Source organism: Pithys albifrons, chromosome 31 (genome assembly GCF_047495875.1).
Source record: "Pithys albifrons albifrons isolate INPA30051 chromosome 31, PitAlb_v1, whole genome shotgun sequence".
NCBI classification, from domain to species: domain Eukaryota; kingdom Metazoa; phylum Chordata; class Aves; order Passeriformes; family Thamnophilidae; genus Pithys; species Pithys albifrons.
This window is the reverse complement of record NC_092488.1, coordinates 958,430-981,034: the sequence shown is the minus strand read 5'-3', so window position 1 is coordinate 981,034 and position 22,605 is coordinate 958,430.

Below are 22,605 nucleotides of genomic sequence, written 5' to 3'. Positions count from 1 at the left end.
ATCCAAGTCCTTTCAAATGTTAATGGACTGGTTTCTTGATCTCCTTTCTCTATCTCCTTCTTCTTTTCCTTCCCCTTTTTTTCCTCTTTCTCCTGATCATTCTCCTTCTCCTTCTTCTTCTCCTCCTTCTTCTTCTCCTTCTCCTAATCATTCTACTTCTTCTTCTTCTTCTCCTCCCTCTTCTTCTCCTTCTCCTAATCATTCTCCTTCTTCTTCTCCTCCTTCTTCTTCTCCTCCTTCTTCTTCTCCTTCTCCTTCTTCTTCTCCTCCTTCTTCTTCTCTTTCTCCTAATCATTCTCCTTCTCCTTCTTCTTCTTCTGCTTCCTCCCTTACTAACTGATGACATGGACCTGTAGCTCAACTTCACCATTTTTTCCTTCTCACTACTGGGGCAATTACTGTAGTTGTGGTTTGAGTCCCTGTCTCAGCCACAGTGTCCTCCCATGCAATTTGGTCCCTGCCTCTCCCACAGTCCTCTGAGAGTGCTGAACTGGGGCTCCAGAGGCCCAGGCCAGGCCCCAGCACAGGGTGAGAAGCTGCTGGGTTTCCCTGGGGTAGGCAAGGCAGCTTCCATCAGGTGATACATCAGTTTGTCAGGGTTGATTACCTGTTCAGGTGTGAAGTCCCAGGTGACAGGAAGTGTCAATTGCCCGAGGAACCTGCCCAAATCCTCCCACACAACCTGCTCCCCAGGAACTGCTCACCTCAGGCCACATTTCATTACCTAAATTTTGTTTTCGGTTGCAGCAGGATAACATGAGATTCCAAGAACTCCATGGTGTGCCAAGAGTATTAGTAACAGTATTAAACACCTGAAACAAGGATGGGCGAGGACCGTGGGAGCCTTTAATGATAAAACCATTCCTATCACTCTCAGGCAGATTTCACCTTCAGGGAGAGGAAGGTCTATTCCTCCATCATCCCCAGAAGATGCTCCCCCAGCAGGACAAGGCCATCAGTGTGAGGGCAAAGCACAGAGCCCTTGTTTGTATTGGTGTGTTCCCAAACTCAGCACAAGGAAGAGATGAGCAGCACAGCTGACAAACTCAAAATTGTGTGTCCCACACAGGAGCTTTGCTACTTGGTAACTATTATTACTGTAGCCTCCAATATATATGTTTCTATATATGTACATATATGCACATATATATGTGTGTGTGTGTGTGTATAAATGTGTCTTTGTCTCGCCTCACACTGAGGCACCAAAAAGATTGTGGTGGGTTGACTTTGGCTGAACACCACGGACTCATCAAGCTGCTCTATCACTGCCCTTCCCAGCCAGGCAGGGGAGAGAGAATAAGGTAGAGAATGACTTGTGGGATTGGATAAGCAGTTCACTAAAATAAAAGGCAAAGTTTGCACACTCCACAGGCGAAGAAGAAAATAAGAAGGTTTATTCCCCACTTCCCCTTAGTGAGCAATGTCTGGCCACTTCCAAGGAAGCAGGGCCATAACACATCTACTGGTTGCTCAGCAGGCAAATATTGTAAAGAATGAATACCCTCCCCTTCCTCTTCCTTTCCTCAGCTTTTATATCTAAACTGATGTCACAGGGTCTGGAATATCCCTTTGGTCAGTCTGGCTCTGCTGGCCTGGTTGCAACCCCTCCCAGGATCTTACCCTTCATTGCAGGGGGAGAAATGTTGCAGTGCTGATGCTGTGCCAGCCCTGCTCAGCAGCAGCCAGAACACTGCTCTGCTCTCAACACCTTTGCAGCTCCCATTGCAAAGCACAGCACTGGGAGGGCTGCTGTGGGGAATGAACTCCAGCTCAGGCAGAGCCAGTGCAGGTTCCATGAGTTTCTGCATTGTCTCAAGGTTTTTAGATCCATGAGTCTCTTCTAGTTTCTCAGTGGGGCCCTCATTCCACAAAGGTCTAAACTGTGACAATGGCTCTTTGATTCCATGAGGTTCCACAGTATTCCATGGCTCCTCTGGTTCCATGAGGCCCTGCAGTGTCACAAATGGCCCCTTGATTCCATGGGGGTCCTCAGTGTCACAGTGACCCCATTGATGCCATGAAATCCCACAGTGTCCCAGGCTTCCTTTGCTTCCATAAGGCCCTGCAATGTCACAATGGCCCCTTGATTCCATGAGGTTCCATTGTGTCCCAGGGTTCCTTTGGCTCCGTTAGGCTCTGCATTGTGACAATGGCCCCAGGATTCCATGAGATTCCTCAGTGTCCAGGGCACCCTTTTTTTCCATGAGTTTCTGCAGTGCCCTGAAGTCCCTTTGGGACTATGAGGCTCTGCACTATTACAGGCCTTTAAACTTGATATCAGGCAGGAGGGCACAATATCAGGCTTGTCCCTGGAAAACTGTGGCATAATAGGAAAAAGTTAAAGGACAGGGGTTACCTGTGAGGGCCCTGTGTGCTGACACTGGCATGGACCAGCCACACTGGGGCACACCTGATGTCTGACAGAGATGGGACAGGCACTTCTGGGATAGTAGAAGCCAACAAGGAAATATTGGAGAAAGTCCCTCAGAGCCAAAGGAGGCTTAAGAGGGAACAGCTGCATCAAGCACAAGCAGCCAACCTTGTTCAGGTGGATGCAAGGAATACCCAGGAGTTGGAAGTGGGCTCAGGGTACTTGGAATGAATGCAGAGAGGTGGTCAGGATATGCAGAAAGGAGACAAGGAAGGCCAATGCCCATCTGGAATTAAATGTGGCCAAAGATGTCAAGCACAACAAGGAAAGTTTCTTCAAATATATTAATAGCAAAAGGGAAACGAAGGATCCTGTGGGCTCATTTCTAAGGGGAGAGGAGACCTTGGAAATAGAGGATGAAGAGGTTCAACAACTCCAACTCTCACAGCCTGTCTCCACCAGAAAGGTGCTCCAGCCCTCTGATCATCTTGCTGGCCTCCCCTGGAACTGCTCCAACAGGTCCATGTCTTCCATGTGCTGAGGACCCTCTGGAGCTACATGAGATGCAGGGGCTGGCAGGGAAATCACCAAAAGTGATTCCCATTCAGAGCAGGTGCATTACAGAGACAGAGAGGTGCCCAGAGCTGGAAGCAGCACTGCAGGTGGGATGTCAGCTGAGCAGAGCAGAGGGGCAGAACTCACCCTCAGCTGCTGCCCATGCTGTGGGATGAGCTCAGGACGCAGGGGGGTTCCAGTCTCTGAGCTCACATTGCTGGGTCACATCCTGCTTTTTATCCACAAGCATCCCCACGTCCTTGTGTGCAGATCTGCTCTTGATCTCCTCACCCCCAAACCTGTACTGGTATCTGAGAGTATTTTACATCATCTCCTTCCCTTTCTACCCTGTCCTTTCCATCCCAGACCTTGGAAGAGGACACTGGGATTCCAGGCTTCCTGTGCCTCCGTTTCCCCTGTGCTCCTTTGGGATGGAGCTCATGAAGCCCTGGCCAGAACCTCTTCCACAAAGTCTTCCCAAAACCCATATTCCTGAGGGAATGACCCTGTGCTCCTCACCCTTCCAGGCCACATGGAGAGTGTGAAGGGGATTTCCTGTGCAGAGACCCCCAGGAGCCCCCTGGGTGCTCTGCTGATTATTGGAGTGTGGGTAGAGAGGCACTGGGTGTGCAGAGGCTGGAGAGGGGAGGGGACAGAGACATGGGAACCCACATGGACATGTGGACACACACATGACCATGGGGACATGCACATGGACACGGGAACACACATGGACAGGGGAACAAACACACAGAAAGACTCAGAGCATTGCTTTGCTGAAGGGGTTTATTGATCATTCCTGGGTGATTGCCAGGGCTGCCAAGGGGTCAGAAGTGTCTTCCAGGGATGATGATCTCCTCATACCACTGGAGAGGGACAGGACATGGGTGTCATCAACAGTTCCAATCCTGAAAGGCAGAGCCCAAAACATCAGCCCCAGTGTCCACTGGGACATGAGAGAGACATTGTCCTTCCCCCATCTGTCTTAAGGGACCTGGAGAAAAGACAGGAATTAAATCCTGAGATCCATGTGGCCCAAAGAGTACCTTAGCCTGGGATGACCTGAAATCTCCCAGAGCCCCTCAGTGCCTTCCTGGTGTCACTGGGGGTCTGCAGAGCCCCCTGAGTGCAAGGAAAGGTGTGGGGGCAGCTCTGTCCAGCTCAGTTGGGACACAGGTCAGGGACAGCCACCTTTGTGTCTATTTGCTGTGCCCACGATCTCCCCAACCCATCACCCAGAACCCTCCCAGGCCTATTTCTGGGTGCTGAGGAGCCTCTGATATTTCTCACCTGGAGAGGCATCCAGAGAGGCAACTGAGCATCACTCGCGCAGAAGCTTCACCTGCTCAGCCACAGGGGGCTGTGGGGAAAGGCAGGATTAGAGACACTGGGATGTACTGGGGCATACTGGGATGTACTGTGAAACACTGGGATGGCCTGGAGGGTCATGGCCATGAGAGGGGCGAGTCTGGGCCCAGCAGGACTCAGGGTACCCACCTCAGACCTCTTCACTCGACCAACATTGACACCTCCCTGTAGAGAGACCATGAGGTGTCACTGGTTCATTCCCACTCCTAGTACATGATGGGGGGGAGAGGGGGGGAACTAAACTGCCCCTCCTCTTTCCCACCCTGTGTGTCCCTCAAATCCAGTACTTACCCCAATACATGCAAGTGCACCTGATGCCGTGGTTGGCTGGGGAAGGAGAGCACAGGTTTAAGCAGGATTGGCCCCTGTGGGGCTGTGGCTGACACAGGTGTCCCCAGCCCCCCTGGGACTGCCCCCTGGAATAAGGGGGAAAATCCCTTCTGCTCCTCCCAATCCCAAACTGTCCAGTTTCCCCTGGGATGCCTGATCCTGCAGGGACCAGGGTGGGGATGGAGACAAGGAGAGCCAGGGAAAATCAGGGTGTCCAAAGAGGATGGGGGTGAGAGGGAGGGCACCCAAAGATGGAGAACTGGGGGAAACTGGGGATCAAACGAGATGGGCATTGGGGTCTAGAAGGGATGGGACTATAAGGGAGGCAGGTGAGGAGGAAGGAATTCCAGTGGAGGGGAAATGGGGAATGAAGCAGGGGATGAGTGAGGTCAGGAGAAATGGGAAAAGGGAAAAAAACTCAAAGGGATTGGGAGGGGCTTTGGTACTGGGGAGTCAAGGAAGGGGATTTAGGGGCATCACTGTCTAATGAAATGGGAAAGGGAAAGGATTAGTGGGGAAAGAGGGGAAGAAATGTTCTGGGAATGATATTCTATGTGTGTGTACTGGGGTGGACTGGGTAGTATGGTAATACAGTGGGGGCCATGAGGAAGGGGCCTCTCCAGGAAACACTGGGGTGGACTTGGAAGCACTGGGATGCCCTGGAAGGTTTTGGCCAGGAGAGGGCAGGGTCTCTTCCCAGAAAAACTGCTGGTACTCACCATGCCAGGCCCAGAAGTGACGGTGCCTTCCTGCAGAGAGACCATGAGATGTCACTGGTCACTGGGGTGTCCCCAGTCTCAGTGAGGGATAAGAGAACCAAACTGCCCCCCAGTTCCCTCACGGGGTGACCCCAAATCCAGGACTTACCTCACCACAGCCACCACCAGCAGCGTTGATGGGGGCCTGCAGAGGGAGAGCAAAGACTTGGTTGGGATTGGCCCTTGCAGGGCTGTGGGGGGCACACAGGTGTCCCCACCCCCCAGCCCACGGCTACACGCCGGTCTGAGCGGGAGTGCTTGGGATTGAGGGTCTCATGGAAATGGGTGACAGAGGGGAAAGACAAGGGGTTGAGAGGAAAGACTGGAGGGAAGCCCCTGGGAAACATCCACGGGAGGACATGTCCCAGTTCAGCCTGGCTACGTCTTGCCCCAGGTCAGCCCAGTTTGGAGCTTGGTCCTGATTGTCCTAATTTCACTGAATTTGACCATGGTCCAGTTTTGCCCAGTTTAGACTCAGTCTTTATCCTTGGATGGGAAAGAGAGGAGATCCTGGGGAGAGGCCTGAGGGGACCAAGAGAATGGGATGGGAAGGTCCAAAAAGGTGGGATCTGGGGGCAGGTAGAGCAGAATCCAGTCTGACTCTGCCAGGACAAAGCTGAGTCCAACCATGCCAGGAGGAACCAGAGCTCCAGCAGCAGGAGTAGAATTGTGGGAAGGGCAAGGACAGAGGGAATTATGCCAGGAACAAAGTGGCATTGACTGAGACTCGGGGTGCTGGGCAGTCCTGGGGGAGTCCCTGGATTGGGAAGGGGCCCATCCCTGAACCTATCCCGGTGGCATCGTAATCTCACCAAGGCATCTGCCGGATGGCTCAGCAGGATGGTGAAGAGCAGGGCCACGCTGAGCACAGCGACCTTCATCTTCCTCTCTCAGTGGGGAGCACTGGGTGAGGCTGGAGAAGGTGAGGAGCACATTTATCCCTGCTGGGACTCCTCCCTGCACCCTCCCCAAGAGCCTTCCAGGCTAAGCCTGACTTGGCACAGACCCCAGCCCTGGCAACAAAGCCAGTCCTGGCATGGATCCAGCCACCTTCCCTGGCATCCATCCAGCTCCCTGCATGGGACACCTGCCCCTGGAAGGGCCCAGGCATCTGAGGGTACAAAGAGGGGGTAAGCAGGAATAAGAAAACAGCTGCACACCCAGTGGGGACAACCCCTACTCCAACACAATCCATCCTCCAACAGCCCCCTAAAGCCTGACCCCCCATCTCCTGGTGCCTGTCCTTTCCCAGAGCTTTCCCTCTGACAACACCAGAGCTGAGCCCAGCCCCAAACCTGGCACATAGGAGCACAATTATCCCTGTTCCCACTCCAGACCCTTGGCTGAATGGGGGGCTGACACTGACCCCTCTGCTTGGGACACCAGGGCCCCAGGATGAGGGAAAACAGGGAGATGGCAGATAAAGAAGTTCACAGGCAATAGTAACAGCCTGGGATCTCCAGTCTCTGGTTAGCTCTGGAGAAACTGGTGAGCACTGGGGAGTGTTGGCACTGGGAGAACAGGGCTTGGCTTTGAGAAATGCTGGGGTGGTTGCAGTGCTGGGTCCAGACCATTTCCTGACACTGCACCCCCAAACTGGTCAAGGCCCAGCCACTCCCTTTCCAAGCACAGCCCAAAGGAGAAGATCCCCTGCCCTGGCCCTGCCCCTGTCCCAACTGGGGACAGTGTGTCCTCCTGAATCACCTGGGTCCTATCTCTGCTGAGCTGTCCCAGACAGGGGGTCCCAGTGACTCCAGTCCAGCAGGGCTCTGGTTGCAGACTGGGCTGGGACTGGGACACAGCTCCCACAGACCCCCCCTCTCCTCAGGGATGTCCCTTCCCTGCCCTCAGCCCACTGCTCTCCCAAGCAGGATGGAACCTTCCCACCTGAGTGTCCCTTGCTCCCATCCCAGCTCAGAGGCCCCTGTCAGGTGTGACCCCCATGGGCAGAGATCAATGACAGTCACTGATCGGGGGCTCCCGGGAGGTGCCAGAACCTCAATTGTCCACTGACATTCAGTGACATTTCCGGGAGATGTTCCACCCTTACGGGACACTGACCATACAGAGAGAGCAGTTGTGGGGCAGGTGGGAAAACAATTCAGGTGACTGACTTGACTATTTGCTTTGGATATTCCTGAGGAGCTGGCAGTGACCTGGAAGGTTTCCCTTTGTCCTCTTTCTGCTTTGTTCCACATTTATTGGATAATTGAGGAACGTTGACTGGGCAGAGGCTCAGGAGAGCTGAAGCTGCTCAGGTGGGCACTTGGAGCCCCTAACACAAAAGGTACCCTTCTGGACAGTCCCAGTGGTGCCATCCCAGAGATGCTCATGGTTGTGAATCAGCAGCTCATTGGAAGAGGGAAATGTCTGCAGTTTGGTGTGGAACGTTGTGGGATGGTGCTCAGCAGGTGCAGGATAGGCCCAGCCACATCTCTCAGGTAGAGCCAGGGCCAGGACTCCCTTGTTTCCAACCTCCTGATACTCTGTCAGGAGCCCCAGTCCTTGTTTGGGTTTAGGTGCCAACTGTTGGATGTGAAAACCATCAGAGGTACCTGCTTGTGTTCTCAATTGTCCAGCAAAAACAGGAGCAGGGCACAGGCCAGAGGAACTGATGGTCAATAGCTCAGAGTCCCAATGGACACAAGTGACCAGTGGTGTCCCTCAGAGCCCACTGTCCCTCAGAGCTGTGGTATTTTATAGCTTGGTTAATGAGGTAGAGAAAGGGATTGAGGGCACCCTTAGCAGGTGACACTGAGCTGAGCAGTGCAGGTGACACACCTGAGAGACACAATGGCATCCAGTGGGACCTGGACAAGCAAGAGAAATGGTCGCATGGGAATCTCCTGAGGTTTAACAAGACCAAGTGCAGCTGCTGCACCTGGGTCAGGGCAATCCACAGTATCAATCCAAGCTGGAGGATGAAGGGATGGGAGTCCCCCGGGACAGGGATCAGGGGGTGCTGGCAGGTGACAAATGGGACACAACCCAGCTCGGAAAGCCCCCACTTCCTGGGCTCATCCTGGGCAGCAGGGAAGGAGGGGAATCTGCCCCTCTGAGACCCAACCTACAGTGCTGCCTCCAGCTTTGGGGTCATCAGCACAGGAAGGACATGGACCTGTTCCAATGGATCCAGAAGAGGCCACAAAGATGCTCTTATTGCTCGAGCACCTCTGCTCTGGAGACAGACAGGGACAAATGGGATTGCTCAGCCTGCAGAAGAGAAGGCTCCAGGGAGATCTTCCAGTGCCCAGAAGGGCTCCAAGAAAGCTGGAGAGGGATTTTGGACAAGGACCTGTAGTGATGGGAGAAGGGGGAATGGCTTCCCACTGACAGAGGGCAGAGTTAGGTGGATGTTGGGAAGAAAATTTTCCCTGGGAGGCTGGTGAAGCCCTGGAGCAGGTTATCCAGAGAAGCTGTGGCTGCTCCATCCCTGGAAGTGTCCAAGGCCATGTTGGATGGGGCATGGAGCAACCTGCTCTAGTGGAAGGTGTCTGTGCCCAAGGCAGGGGGTGGTGTGAGATGGGCATTAAGGTCCCTTCACGCCTAAACCATTCCATGATTCTGTGATATTATGCTGAGATGAGGCAGGTCACTGGCATGGCCTGTAAACCAGTCAGTTATCCCAGTCACAACCAGTACAACAGGACAGAGACCTCCTGCTGAGCCCGGTCCCCCACCATGCAGAGGTACTGAGGGACTCTGGGAACCAGAGGGCAGCAGGAAGTTGGGATGTGAGATGTAAATTTGGGGAGAACAGGGCCCCCTTCTCTCCTCCCCTTTCCCTCTGAGAGTCACTGTGACACCTCCCTGCAGGTCACGGGCTGAGAATGGCCAGGCCCAAAATTGGTTTGAATCCTGAATGTGGGAAAAATGCCACAGAAGGGACTGCAGGGACAGGAGGAATTTGCCCAGGTCCTCCCAGCCTTGCTCAGGGTGGGGAAAGGAGACAGTCCAGGTGGGATCAGCTGCACCTCAGGCACCCTGGTCATGTCTCTCGTTTATCTCTGTCAAACACCAAACTCCAGACATTTCCCTCTTCCAATGAGATGCTGATTCACAACCATGAGCAGGTCTGGAATGGCACCACTGGGATTGTCCAGAAGGGTACCTTTTGTGTTAGGGGCTCCAAGTGCCCCACCTGAGCAGCTTCAGCTCTCCTGAGCCTCTGCCCAGTCAACGTTCCTCAATTATCCAATAAATGTGGAACAAAGCAGAAAAGGGACAAAGGGAAACCTTCCAGGTCACTGCCAGCTCCTCAGGAAAATCCAAAGCAAATAGTCAAGTCAGTCACCTGAAATGTTTTCCCACCTGCCCCACAACTGCTCTCTCTGTATGGTCAGTGTCCCGTAAGGGTGGAACATCTCCCGGAAATGTCACTGAATGTCAGTGGACAATTGAGGTTCTGGCACCTCCCGGGAGCCCCCGATCAGTGACTGTCATTGATCTCTGCCCATGGGGGTCACACCTGACAGGGGCCTCTGAGCTGGGATGGGAGCGAGGGACACTCAGGTGGGAAGGTCCCATCCTGCTTGGGAGAGCAGTGGGCTGAGGGCAGGGAAGGGACATCCCTGAGGAGAGGGGGGTCTGTGGGAGCTGTGTCCCAGTCCCAGCCCAGTCTGCAACCAGAGCCCTGCTGGACTGGAGTCACTGGGACACCCTGTCTGGGACAGCTCAGCAGAGATAGGACCCAGGTGATACGGGTGACACGGTGTCCCCAGGTGGGACAGGGGCAGGGCCAGGGCAGGGGATCTGCTCCGTTGGGCTGTGCTTGGAGAGGGAGTAGCTGGTGCTTGACCAGATAGGGTTGCAGTGTCAGGAAATGGTCTGGAGCCAGCACTGCAACCACCCCAGCATTTCTCAAAGCCAAGCCCTGTTCTCCCAGTGCCAACACTCCCCAGTGCTCCCCAGTTCCTCCAAGGCTAACCAGAGACTGGAGATCCCAGGCTGTTCCCATGGGCTGTGACCTTCTTTATCTGCCATCTCCCTGTTTTCCCTCATCCTGGGGCCCTGGTGCCTCAAGCAGAGGGGTCAGTGTCAGACCCTATTCAGCCAAGGGTCTGGAGTGGGAACAGGGGTAATTGTGCTCCGATGTGCCAGGTGTCCCATGCAGGGAGCTGGATGGATGCCAGGGAAGGTGGCTGGATCCATGCCAGGGCTGGCTTTGTTGCCAGGGCTGGGGGCTGTGCCAAGTCAGGCTTTGCCTGGGAGGCTCTTGCGGAGGGTGCAGGGAGGAGTCCTGGCAGGGATAAATGTGCTCCTCACCTTCTCCAGCCTCACCCAGCGCTCCCCACTGAGAGAGGAAGATGAAGGTCGCTGTGCTCAGCCTGGCCCTGCTCTTCACCATCCTGCTGAGCCATCCGGCAGATGCCCAGGTGAGATTCTGATGCCACCAGGATAGGTACAGGTATGGGACCCTTCCCAATCCAGGGGCTCTTCCAGGACTGCCCAGCACCCCGAGTCTCAGTCAATGCCACTTTGTTCCTGGCATAATTCCCTCTGTCCTTGCCCTTCCCACAATTCTACTCCTGCTGCTGGAGCTCTGGTTCCTCCTGGAATGGTTGGACTCAGCTCTGTCCTGGCAGAGTCCCACCGGATTCTGCGCTACCTGCCCCCAGATCCCACCTTTTTGGGCCTCCCCATCCCATCCTCTTGGTCCCCTCAGGCATTTCCCCAGGATCTCCTTTGTTACCCATTCAACATAAAGGCTGAACCAAAATTGGGCTTACCTGGACCAAGGCCAAATTAAACCATATTAGGACTAATAGGACTAAGCTCCAAACTAGGCCAAAGTGGGACATGTCCTCCCATGGATGTTTCCAAGGGTTGTTCCCCTCAACCCCTTGCCTTTCCCCCTGCCCCCAGTCTCCAGGAGACCCTCAATCCCAAGCACTCCTGCTCAGACCTGTGTGCAGCCATGGGCTGAGGGGGTGGGGACACCTGTGTGCCCCCCACAGCCCTGAAGGGCCAGTTCAGACCAAACCTTTCCTCTCTTTCTGCAGCCCGTTGGAATTGCTGGTGGAGGCTGTGGTGGGGTAAGTCCTGGATTTGGGGGCACCCAGTGTGGGAACTGGGGGCCAATGTTTTCCCCTTATCCCTTACTGAGACTGGAGACACCCCAGTGACCAGTGACATCTCATGGTCTCTCTGCAGGTAGGTGCCATGGCTGGAGCACCTACCCAGGTGAGTACCAGCAGTTGTTCTGGGAACAGACCTTCCCCTCTCAAGGCCAAAACCCTCCAGGGCTTCCCAATCCACACCAGTGTTTCCTGGACAAGGCCCTTCCTCATGGCCCCCACTTTATTATCACACACTCCAGTCCACCCCAGTACACACACACAGGATATCATTCCCAGAATATTTCTTCCCCTCTATCCCCACTAATCCTTTCCCATTGCACTTGACAGTGATGCCCCTAAATCCCCTTCCTTGACTCCAGAGTACCAAACCCCCTCCCAGTCTCTTTTTCTCCTGACCCCACCCTCCTCTTCTTCATTCCCCATTTTTCCTCCACTGGAACTCCTTCCTCCTCACCTGCCTCCCTTATAGTCCCATCCCTTCTTGACCCCAGTGCCCAACACGTTTGATCCCCAGTTTCCCCCAGTTCTCCATCTTTGGGTGCCCTCCCTCTCACCCCCATCCTCCTTGGACACCCTGAATTGCCCTCACTCTCTTTGTCTCCATCCCCACCCTGGTCCCTGCAGGTGAAACTGGACAGTTTGGGATTGGGAGGAGCAGAGGGGATTTTCCCCCTCAGTCCAGGGGGCAGTCCCAGGGGGGCTGGGGACACCTGTGTCACCCACAGCCCCACATGGGCCAATCTGCTTAAACCTGTGCTCTCCTTCCCCAGGGACTCGCAGCATCAGGTGCAGGGGCATGTGTTATGGTAAGTACTGGAGTTGGGGATACCCAGGGTGGGAAATGGGGGGAAATTTAGTCCCCCCATTCTTTTCTGGGAGTGGAAATGAACCAGTGACACCTCATGGTCTCTCTACAGGGGGCTCTCGGTGGCGGTCGAGTGAAGAGGTCTGAGGTGGGTACCCTGAGTCCTTCTATGCCACGACTCTCTTGGGCATCCCAGTGTTTCTCACTACATCCCAGTTTGCCCCAGTACATCCCAGTGTCTCTAATCCTGCCTTTCCCCACAGCCCCCTGTGGCTGAGCAGATGGAGCTTCTGCGCCAGTGATGCTCAGTTGCCTCTCTGGATGCCTCTCCAGGTGAGAAATATCAGAGGGTCCTCAGATCCTCAAAATGGTTCTGGGAGGGTTCTGGGTGATGGCTGAACCCTCTGGGTTGGGGAGATCTTGGGCACAGCAAATGGACACAGAGGTGGCTGTCCCTGACCTGTGTCCCAGGTGAGCTGGACAGAGCTGCCCCCACACCTTTCCTTGCACTCAGGGGGCTCTGCAGACCCCAATGTTACCAGGAAGGCACTGAGGGGCTCTGGGAGATTTCAGGGCATCCCAGGCTGAGGTACTGCAGGGGCCACATGGATGTCAGGATTTAATTCCCTTCTCTGCTCCGGGTCTCTGGGGTAGGGACAAGGCCTCTCTCATGTCCCAGTGGACACTGGGGCTGATGTTTTGGGCTCTGACTTTCAGGATTGGAACTGTTGATGACACCCATGTCCTGTCCCTCTCCAGCGGTATGAGGAGATCATCATCCCTGGAGGACACCTCTGACCCCTTGGCAGCCCTGGCAATCACCCAGGAATGATCAATAAACCCCTTCAGCAAAGCAATGCTCTGACTCTGTGTGTTTGTTCCCTTGTCCATGTGTGTTCCCGTGTCTGTGTGTGTGTCCCCATGTCCATGTGAGTTCCCATGTCTCTGTCCCCTCCCCTCTCCAGCCCCTGCACACCCAGTGCCTCTCTGCCCACACTCCAACAATCAGCAGAGCTCTCAGGGGGCTCCTGGGGGTCTCTGCACAGGAAATCCCCTTTACCCTCTCCATGTGCCCCCCAAGCAGGGCGGGTTCGGGCACTCTGGTGTATCCCCTCAGGGGCCAGGGAAGGTGAGGGGCACAGGGACAGTCCCTGGGAAATCTGGGTTTGGAAACACATCAGGGAACAGCTTCTGGCCAGGGCTTCATGAGCTGCATCCCAAAGGAGCACAGGGGAAGGGAGGGGCACAGGAAGCCTGGAAGCACTGGGTCCTCTGCCCAGATCTGGGACAGAAAGGAGAGGGTATAAAGGGAGCCAGAGGATGTAAAATTCTCTCAGATACCCAGCCAGGTTGGGGTGAGGGGATCCAGAGCAGACCTGCACACAAGGACATGGGGATGCCTGTGGATAAAAAGCAGGATGTGACCCAGCAATGTGAGCTCAGAGTCTGGAAATCCCCCATGTCCTGAGCTCATCCCACAGCATGGGCAGCAGGTGAGGGTGAGTTCTGCCCCTCTGCTCTGCTCAGCTGACATCCCACCTGCAGTGCTGCTTCCAGCTCTGGGCACCTCTCTGTCTCTGTAATGCACCTGCTCTGAATGGGAATCACTTTTGGTGATTTCCCTGCCAGCCCCTGCATCTCATGTAGCTCCAGGGGGTCCTCAGCACAGGAAAGACCTGGACCTGTTGGAGCAGTTCCAGGGGAGGCCAGCAAGATGATCAGAGGGCTGGAGCACCTCTCTGGTGGAGACAGGCTGTGAGAGTTGGAGTTGTTGAGCCTGGAGAAGAAAATTACGTGAGGAGACATAAGGTGGTTTATTAGAAATGTGTGGGTCTGTCAGAAAAGGACAAGGGGTGAGGAATTTGAAATAAAGTAGAAGAGGGTCAGTTCAGATGACAGATAAAGAAAAAGTGTTTTATGATGGGAATGGTGGAACAGTGGAACACATTTCCAGGGAGGCAGTGGATGCCCCATCCCTGGAAACATTCAAGGCCAAGCTGGATGGGGCTTTCAGCAACCTGATATGGTGACCGCAGTCTCTGCTCCCCCCTCCAGGTGACCTCCTGCCCTGTGGTGTTGGCTACCAGAGGGACTGACATCTCTGGCAAGTGCCCCAGAGAGCAGAGGGAACACACAGTAGCTGTGTTAGCAGGGGCATATTCAGATGAAGATGGTGATATTTTGAATCAACACTCTCAGGCCACTCTGCTTTGCCTCTCTCTGTAAGGGTTTGGGGGGGAGGATCCCCCCACTACAAGCCCTTTTAAGGGGGTGCATCCTTCCCATTAAAGGGTGTTTGGGGAGACCCCTCACCCCATATGCCCCTTTTAGGGGGGTCTTGCCCCTTTAGGTCGCTTTGGGAAGAGGCCCCTCCCCACACAAGCCCCTTACAAAGTGGCCTGACCCCTTTAAGAGTCTTTTTGAGGGCACTCCACCACCCTGAAGCCCTTTTAGGGGTGTTTTACCACCCAGGGTGTATGTTTGGGGTTCCCTTTACCATCTCCACTTTAAGACCTCCCTTCAGGCGGGCCATTCTATACCCTCCTCCTTAAAAGGGCAACACCACTCCCCGTTTATTCTCACAGTGGAGCTCGCAGGGGGTTGGGAGTTACGGAGGGGATTTGGTTTTTTGGGGGGTACCTGTGCGATGGGGGGGTATTGGGGGGCTCTTAGTACTTTCTTTGGGGCAGTGAGAGTCCCCCCAGGAATCTCGGGGGGAAAACAGCTCGGGGTACCCCCAGGAAGGGGTTGGGGGAGACCAGAGAGAGTTTTGGAGGGGGTTGGGAGGGGCCCAGGAGGGGGTCGGGGGGTCCCCCAGGACGGGATTTGAGGGGTCTAGGGCTGTTCCAAGAAGATTTTGGAAGGGTTGGGGGGACCCGTCAGGAGGGGGCCCAGGGGAACCCAGCAATCGCAGGAGGAGTTCGGGGGGTCCCCAGGAGTTTTGGGGAGAATTTGGGGGGACCCCCGACCTCGCTCGACACCGCCATGGCCTCGCTGGGGCCGCACGTGGGCGAGGCCGGGATCAATCAGCACCGATCGGGATCGATGGCGACGGCGCCCCACCCCGAGACCGCCTGGCAACCGATGACGTCACTGACATCGCGACGTTCTATTGGATGTGTCACACCAAAGGCGGGTAGAGAGACGAGCACATTCCTCCCAGCAACTGGTGACGTCACAAAACAGCGCCATCCTATTGGCTGCAGCGCACGAGGGAGCCTCAAAACCTGTTCATTGCTGGAGGTGGTGGGGGGAGCAAACCGGGATGGCCGGGAATGGGAATCGGGGGGATTGGGGGCAGGTTCCAGTGCGCAGGAAAGGGGCACAGACCTGTCCCGGCTGTCTCTCAATGGCCCCCCAGCCCATCCCAGTCTTTCCCCTCTCTCTCCCAGTCCCCTCCCAGCCCAGCCCAGTCTCTCTCCTCTCTCCCATTGCCCCCCCCAGCCCATCCCAGTGTCTCCCAGTGCTCCCCGTGTCCATGTCACTGGTGCCGCGGAACTCCCAGCCTGGCCCAGCCCCTGCTCTTCCCCCGGGAAAATACAGCAAAAGCTCCTGGTGGTTTCTTGGAGCAGCAACAAAGTGTTTTGGTTGGATTATTGTGGGAAGAAAAGCGACACATTCACAGTTCAGGGCTGGGCTGTGGCACACAGAATGCAGTCAGGATATAATAAAACTACCATTTTCTTTTTCTTCTTCTGATACAGGAAAAACCAACCAAACAGGTCCTGATATGTGTGTCAAGTCAAAAGGAGGGGAAAAGCTTTTTTGATTTTTAGATGACAGAGACAGATTTACTTTGTAGCAACTGGACAGGTAATGAAACTGGTTTTTTCAAAGGATGCATTTCAAACCTTTTTTCTATAGGTTTTCCTTTAATAGTGTAATAAATTTGCAGTTCAAGGTAATGTAAAATACACGTTTCATCATCTTAACATAGTTTAAATCAAAACAAAATAAAATCTAATAAATACAAGTTGCAAGAGCTGCATCCCTGTCAGTGCTGTGGAAGGACCAGAGAACCCAAAGAGGAATAAACCACAGGAAAGGTCTGAGCAGAGGAAGAGAAAAAAAGGGAAAATATGAGTTCAGAAAGGAAAAAGCTGCCCATGCTTTTGCAAACCCAAAGAATGACAAATGTCTTGTGTGTGATCGCAGCTTGTAGTTCCTGGAAATGGAGAATTTTGTTTAATATTTGTAAATATTTCCCTGGACAACCCAGATAAGTATAGTTTGTAATGCAGGTGATGAACTAATAACTAATAATTTCATGCAAAAATTAATATCTTTTCTTTTTAGCTGGGCCTGCTGATACTGAGGCCCAGCTAAAACTAAAGCCAGAACTACCACAACTATATTCATGCATATATATCTATATATAAAATGAAAAATTACGGACAGTTCTCACTCCAAATTAGGTCCCCTTGTGGTACACAACATGTTTCCCCATCTTTTTGCCTTACCCACCAAGTGCAACCAGGTCCTTGAACAAAAACAATCCCTCAGATGGGTTTGCATTTGCTTGAGGTGGGATTAATCCAAACAGTCTTTCCTAACATGCCTCCCATATGTCCCACAGGGACCTCATCTACAGTATTCAAGAGTTCTTATTGGACAGGGCCAGCTCAATTGGTGGAGCCTCAGGTGGTGACCAAGCAGGTGGCCTTTGGTAAATGCAGCTCCCAGTGTTTGTAATTTCCCCCACTCAGCATCTTCAAGGTGGTTTTCAGCAGTCCATTGCACCGCTCAACTTTCCCGGCAGCTGGTGCATGGGAGGGGACATGATACACCCACTCAAGGCCGTGCTCTCTGGCCCAGGTGTCTATGAGGCAATTCTAGAAATGGGTGCCATTGTCAGACTCTGTTCTCTCTGGGGTGCCGTGTCTCCACAGGACTTGTTTCTCAAGGCCCAGGATGGTATTCTGGGCAGTGACGTGAGGCACGGGGTATGTCTCCAGCCATCCAGTGGTTGTCTCTACCATGGTCAGCACGTGGCGCTTGCCTTGGTGTGTTTGGGGAAGTGTGATGTAGTCAACTTGCCAGGCTTCCCCATACCTGTATTTCGACCACCATCCTCCATACCACAGAGGCTTCACCCGCTTGGCCTGCTTGATGGCAGCACATGTGTCACAGTCACAGATAACCTGTGAGACTCTGTCCATGGTTAGATCCACCCCTCGGCCCCGAGCCCATCTGTATGTCGCATCTCTGCCCTGATGACCAGAGGCATCATGGGCCCATCGAGCTAGAAACAATTCTCCCTTGTGCTGCCAATCCAGATCTAACTGAGGGACTTTAATCCTGGCAGCTCGATCCACCTGCTCGTTGTTACGATGCTCCTCATTAGCCCGGCTCTTGGGTACATGAGCATCTACGTGATGGACCTTCACACTCAGCTTCTCTACCCGGGCAGTGATGTCCTGCCACATCTCAGCCGCCCAGATGGGTTTCCCTTTGCGCTGCCAGCCGGCCTTTCTCCATCGCTCCAGCCATCCCCACAGAGCACTGGCCACCATCCACGAGTCAGTGTAGAGGTAGAGTCTTGGCCACTTCTCTCATTCAGCGATATCCAAAGCCAGCTGAATGGCTTTCAGCTCTGCAACCTGACTTGATCCACCCTGTCCTTCAGTGGCTTCTGCAACTCGCCGTGTAGGACTCCATACAGCTGCTTTCCATTTCCAGCTTGTCCCTACAATGCGGCAGGAGCCATCCGTGAGGAGAGCATATCACTTTTCCTCTTCTGGTAGCTGGTTATAATGGTGGAGCCTCTTCAGCTCGTGTCACCTGCTCCTCTTCTTCTCCAGAGGATAGTCCAAAACTCTCACCTTCCAGGCAGTTGCTGATGAATTCCAAAATCCCAGGGCGATTAGGATTCCCCATCCGGGTTTGCTGCATAATCAGAGTGATCCACTTACTCCATGTGGCATCAGTGGTGTGATGGTTAGAAGGAGCTTCTCTTTTGAACATCCAGCCCAGTACTGGTAGTCGGGGTGCCAGGAGGAGCTGTGCCTCAGTGCCAATCACTTCTGAGCCTGCTTGAACTTCCTCATAAGCTGCCAGGATCTCTTTCTCAGTTGGGGTATAGCTGGCTTCAGATCCTTTGTGTCCCCAACTCCAGAATCCCAGAGGTCGTCCTCGGGTCTCCTCAGGTACTTTCTGCCAGAGGCTCCAGGATGGGCCATTCTCCCTGGCTGCAGTGTAGAGGACATTCTTCGCATCCTGTCCTGACCTGACTGGCCCAAGAGCTACTGTGTGGGCAATCTCCTGTTTAATCTGTTCAAAGGCTTGTTGTTGTTCAGGCCCCCACTGGAAATCATTTCTCTTCCATGTCACAAGGTAGAGAGGGCTTACAATCTGACTGTACTCAGCAATATGCATCTTCCAAAAGCCCACGGTGCCTGGGAAAGCCTGAGTTTCCTTCTTGCTGGTCGGTGGAGACACAGCTGCTGTTTTGTTGATCACCTCTGATGGAATCTGGCCATGTCCGTCTTGCCACTTCACTCCTAGGAACTGAATTTCCTGAGCAGGTCCCTTGACCTTACTTTGTTTAATGGCAAAACCAGCTCTTAGGAGAATCTGGATTATTTCTTTCCTGCTGTGTTCCCCATACAATGATGTCATTGATGTACTGTAGATGTTCTGGAGCCTCACCCTTTTCCAGTGCAGTCTGGATCAGTCCATGGCAAATGGTGGGACTGTGTTTCCACCCCGGGGCAGTCTATTCTTGGTGTACTGCACACCCCTCCAGATGAAAATAAACTGTGGCCTGCACTCTGCTGCCAAAGGAGTTGAGAAAAAGGCATTGGCAATGTCGATGGTGGCACCTCTTGGCTGCCTTGGACTCCAGCTCATACTGAAGCTCCAGCATGTCCGGCACAGTGGCACTCCGGGGGGTGTGACCTCATTGAGGCCACGGTAATCCACCTTCAGCCTCCACTCTCCACTGGACTTCTGCGCTGGCCATATGGGGCTATTAAAGGGTGAGTGGGTCTTGCTGACCACCCCTTGGCTCTCCAGCTCAGGAATCATCTTGTGTATGGGGGTCACAGAGTCTCGGTCAGTGCGGTATTGCCGACGGTGCACTGTGGCTGTGGCCAGCGGTACCAACTGTTCTTCAACTTTCAGCAGTCCCACAGCAGAAGGGTCTTCTGAGAGGCCAGAAAAGATGCTCAGCTGTCTGATTTCCTGTCTGCACAGCAGCTATGCCAAAAGCCCAAAAAAGTCTTTTTGGGTCTTTGAAATACCCACTCCTCAGGTAGTCTATGCCAAGGATACACAGGGCCTCTGAACCAGTCACAAAGGGGTGTCTGTGCCATTCCTTCCCAGTCAAGCTGACTTCAGCTTCCAGTACAGTCAGCTGTTGGGATCCCCCTGTCACCCCAGAAATAGAGATGGATTCTGCTGCTACGTATCTTGATGTCCTCAATATGCATGTCAGCTTAAGCCTTGTATCTGTGTGTGTGTGGGGTGGGGGGTGAGTGTAAGTGCATCCCTTAAGGAAAGCTGTTTGGAGGTTCTACCTTGAAGAGAACAGAGCTACCTGGAGTATGTGCGGTGACTTCTGACCAATGAGAAGCTGTGGTGTATGCAAGGTGAATTGGTTAACCAATTATGTGATAGCATGTTGGATATGAGAATACTTAAAAGGTGTGGATATTACTGCATGAGAGAGAGATTTGCTAGGATGTGAGAATGAGTCAGATCTAGATCTACTGTTGTAATAGGAACTAACTTCTTCTCCTATGAGCTATGAGAACTGTCTGTTAACCTATCTTGAATAAACTCCCTAAGTTGTGAGCCTTCTGATCAAGCCTTCTGATGTCTGGTGTGCCTGAGCTCTTCTGACCACCAGTCCACAACCCAGCTCGGTGTAGGTGGCTCCCCCGATAGGTGTGATGTACCAGGCCATCGAATTCACATGGTCCATAAACCCAAATGTCCCTCTTCTCTGCCTCGCTAGAGGCAGGGCCCCCCTTGTTCTGGTCGTGGAACTCACTGCAGTCTTCCTGTAAATATGACCTGAAGGGCCCTTCAAGAGTGTCCTAGTTCAGCAGGAGGGACCAGCTAACCCTGTGTGGGGGTGATCAAATCTGTGTATTCTACCCCCTCTATTCATTCCCCAAGGACAATGGGCCATTAGCAGCAGCTGCCCAGGGAGCCATTATCACCTTCACACCCAGCCTGAGGGGGGGCGGAGCTGTTAATGGGCCATCAACAGTTCAATACCCCCTGGCTCCCAGAGTTAACCACCCATTGTGTGAGTCCCCACCCAGGGGGAGGGATTGGGTGCTCCCTGAGGGTACATAAGTGGTGGGTAAGAAGACCTCGGGAACTTCTCGTCGGATCCAGAGCAGCAGCAGGAGCTTGACAGGAGGAGATCACCGCTCTCGCCCAGACCACAGCCCTCACCTGCACCAACAGCAGGTTTTTCTTTTCTTTTTCCTCTGGACTTGGGGGAACCACAGGGGTCTCAGCACAAGGGCAAACAAACCCCCTTGGGTTTGTGCCCCAGAACACTGGGTTATACTGCTGGGGTTTTTTGAGTTGAAAGCAATTTCCCTTTTGTGTCAGTGTTGTTATTGTAATATTGTTATTAAATCTTAGCTCTGACTTATAATCTCTCTCGTGGTGAGTTCATTTCCCCTGCTGTTTAACCTTTAAACCAGCACAAAGAGGAATGGACATGACATCACTCTTATACCATCTGGAGTCTTGCCCACAAGAGACCGGAGCAGCATTTAACCTTGAAGAGTTTCTTGTGGTAGTTGTGCCTCTTTTCAGTTCATGTACCCGTGCTCCTAAAAAGAGCTGAGTTTTCCATCCCACTTCCTCATATCTTCTCCATGCTCATGAGGAAAAAACATAGATTGCCATGTGGAGTGTACCCTTTCTACTTGGCTGGGGGATGCCTGCTGCTGATGGCAGAGACTCTTATTTGTCCTGGCAAGATATGGAAGATTCCTTCCTTAATCTTCTCTTCCAGTTCAACCAGTTTTGTTTTCAGAGCTGAGATGTGGGCTCGTAATGGGGCAGTGACAGTGTCTTCATAAATCTCCAGTTTGCTTTCCCAGCACGCCCACCTTGTCCTCTCCTTCTCTCCACTGCCACATTGCAAGGTAGAGAGAATACAGTTCTGCCCCAAGCCATGCAAACTTTAACCACATCTGGGATGTGCACTGTACAGCATCCGGACTTTTAGGGCATCTCTCGTCCTCTGAAAAGATTATCTCCAGTGTGGCTAATTCCCTTAAGCACTGGACACCTTGTTCCAACATGTTCCACTGTCCTTGCTGTACATGGAGGTCCTCATTGCAAAGACATCTCTCCCTCACGCTTGACAACAGTCTCCGCCAGAGGCTGAGAGTTTCCTGCCTTTTTCCAGTCTCCTGGTCAATGACGACATCCCGAGACAGGGATCCCAGCTGCCTTGCCTCACTCCCATCTAGAATTGTATCATTGGCCACGGTGTCCCAGATTCGGAGCAGCCAGGTCAAGATGGACTCATTCGCCTGTCGTGTGAACTCTCTCCGGAGCTCACACAGCTCACCCAGGGATAGGGACCGGCTGATTAGTTCTGGCTCCGTTTCTTCTGCTTGATGTGAAGGTCCTGCCTCTTCCTTGTCATTCCCTATACAAAGTGATTTGGTCTTTGATTTTCTGTTCTGGACAGGGACAATGGCTATTAGTTTCAGTTCCCTTCTGGCTCCTCAACAGTTTGCGTGGACATGATGTTGGTTGATGTATTTCTTTATCTCTCTGGCTCAGCTGTGGTTTGGGTGGACACGCTGCCTGTGCAATTGCTTTTCTCCTCCTCCTGATGGGGCTGTTCCACACCAAGCAGTGCCCGTTAGGCCCGTGAAAGGGCCCAGCAGGTTGCTGTGAGCTGCCCATCTCTGGATCTGCCAGAGCATTTCCCTTTCACGTGGCTTATTCTTCCAACAGGGTCCTGCAGTTGTTCAGGGTTGAATTTCCACATCATTGGAGGAGAGAAACTCTCCAAATACTGGCCCATGTCCTCCCACTTCCCGTGCCACTCAGCATTATCCACTCTCAGGGTAGGCCTCCAAACAACCTCCCTAGAAGGCCCTGTGCTGACCCCTAAGCATGGTGTGTACAGTACAGAGGAGACAAAGCAACACTAACAACGGTATTACACTGTCCTTAATATCAAAAGGAAACTCAATATTCTCAAAGACTGTTGTAGCACGTCTGAAGGGGGAGAAAAAGGTGAAAGTGTGGAAAGAACCATTCCCTTCTGTTACCCCACAGGCTGGGTGCTATTTTTAATGAGGCCCCAGAGGCAGCAACCCAAGCTAGGACAGGCAAACAGGACTGAATACA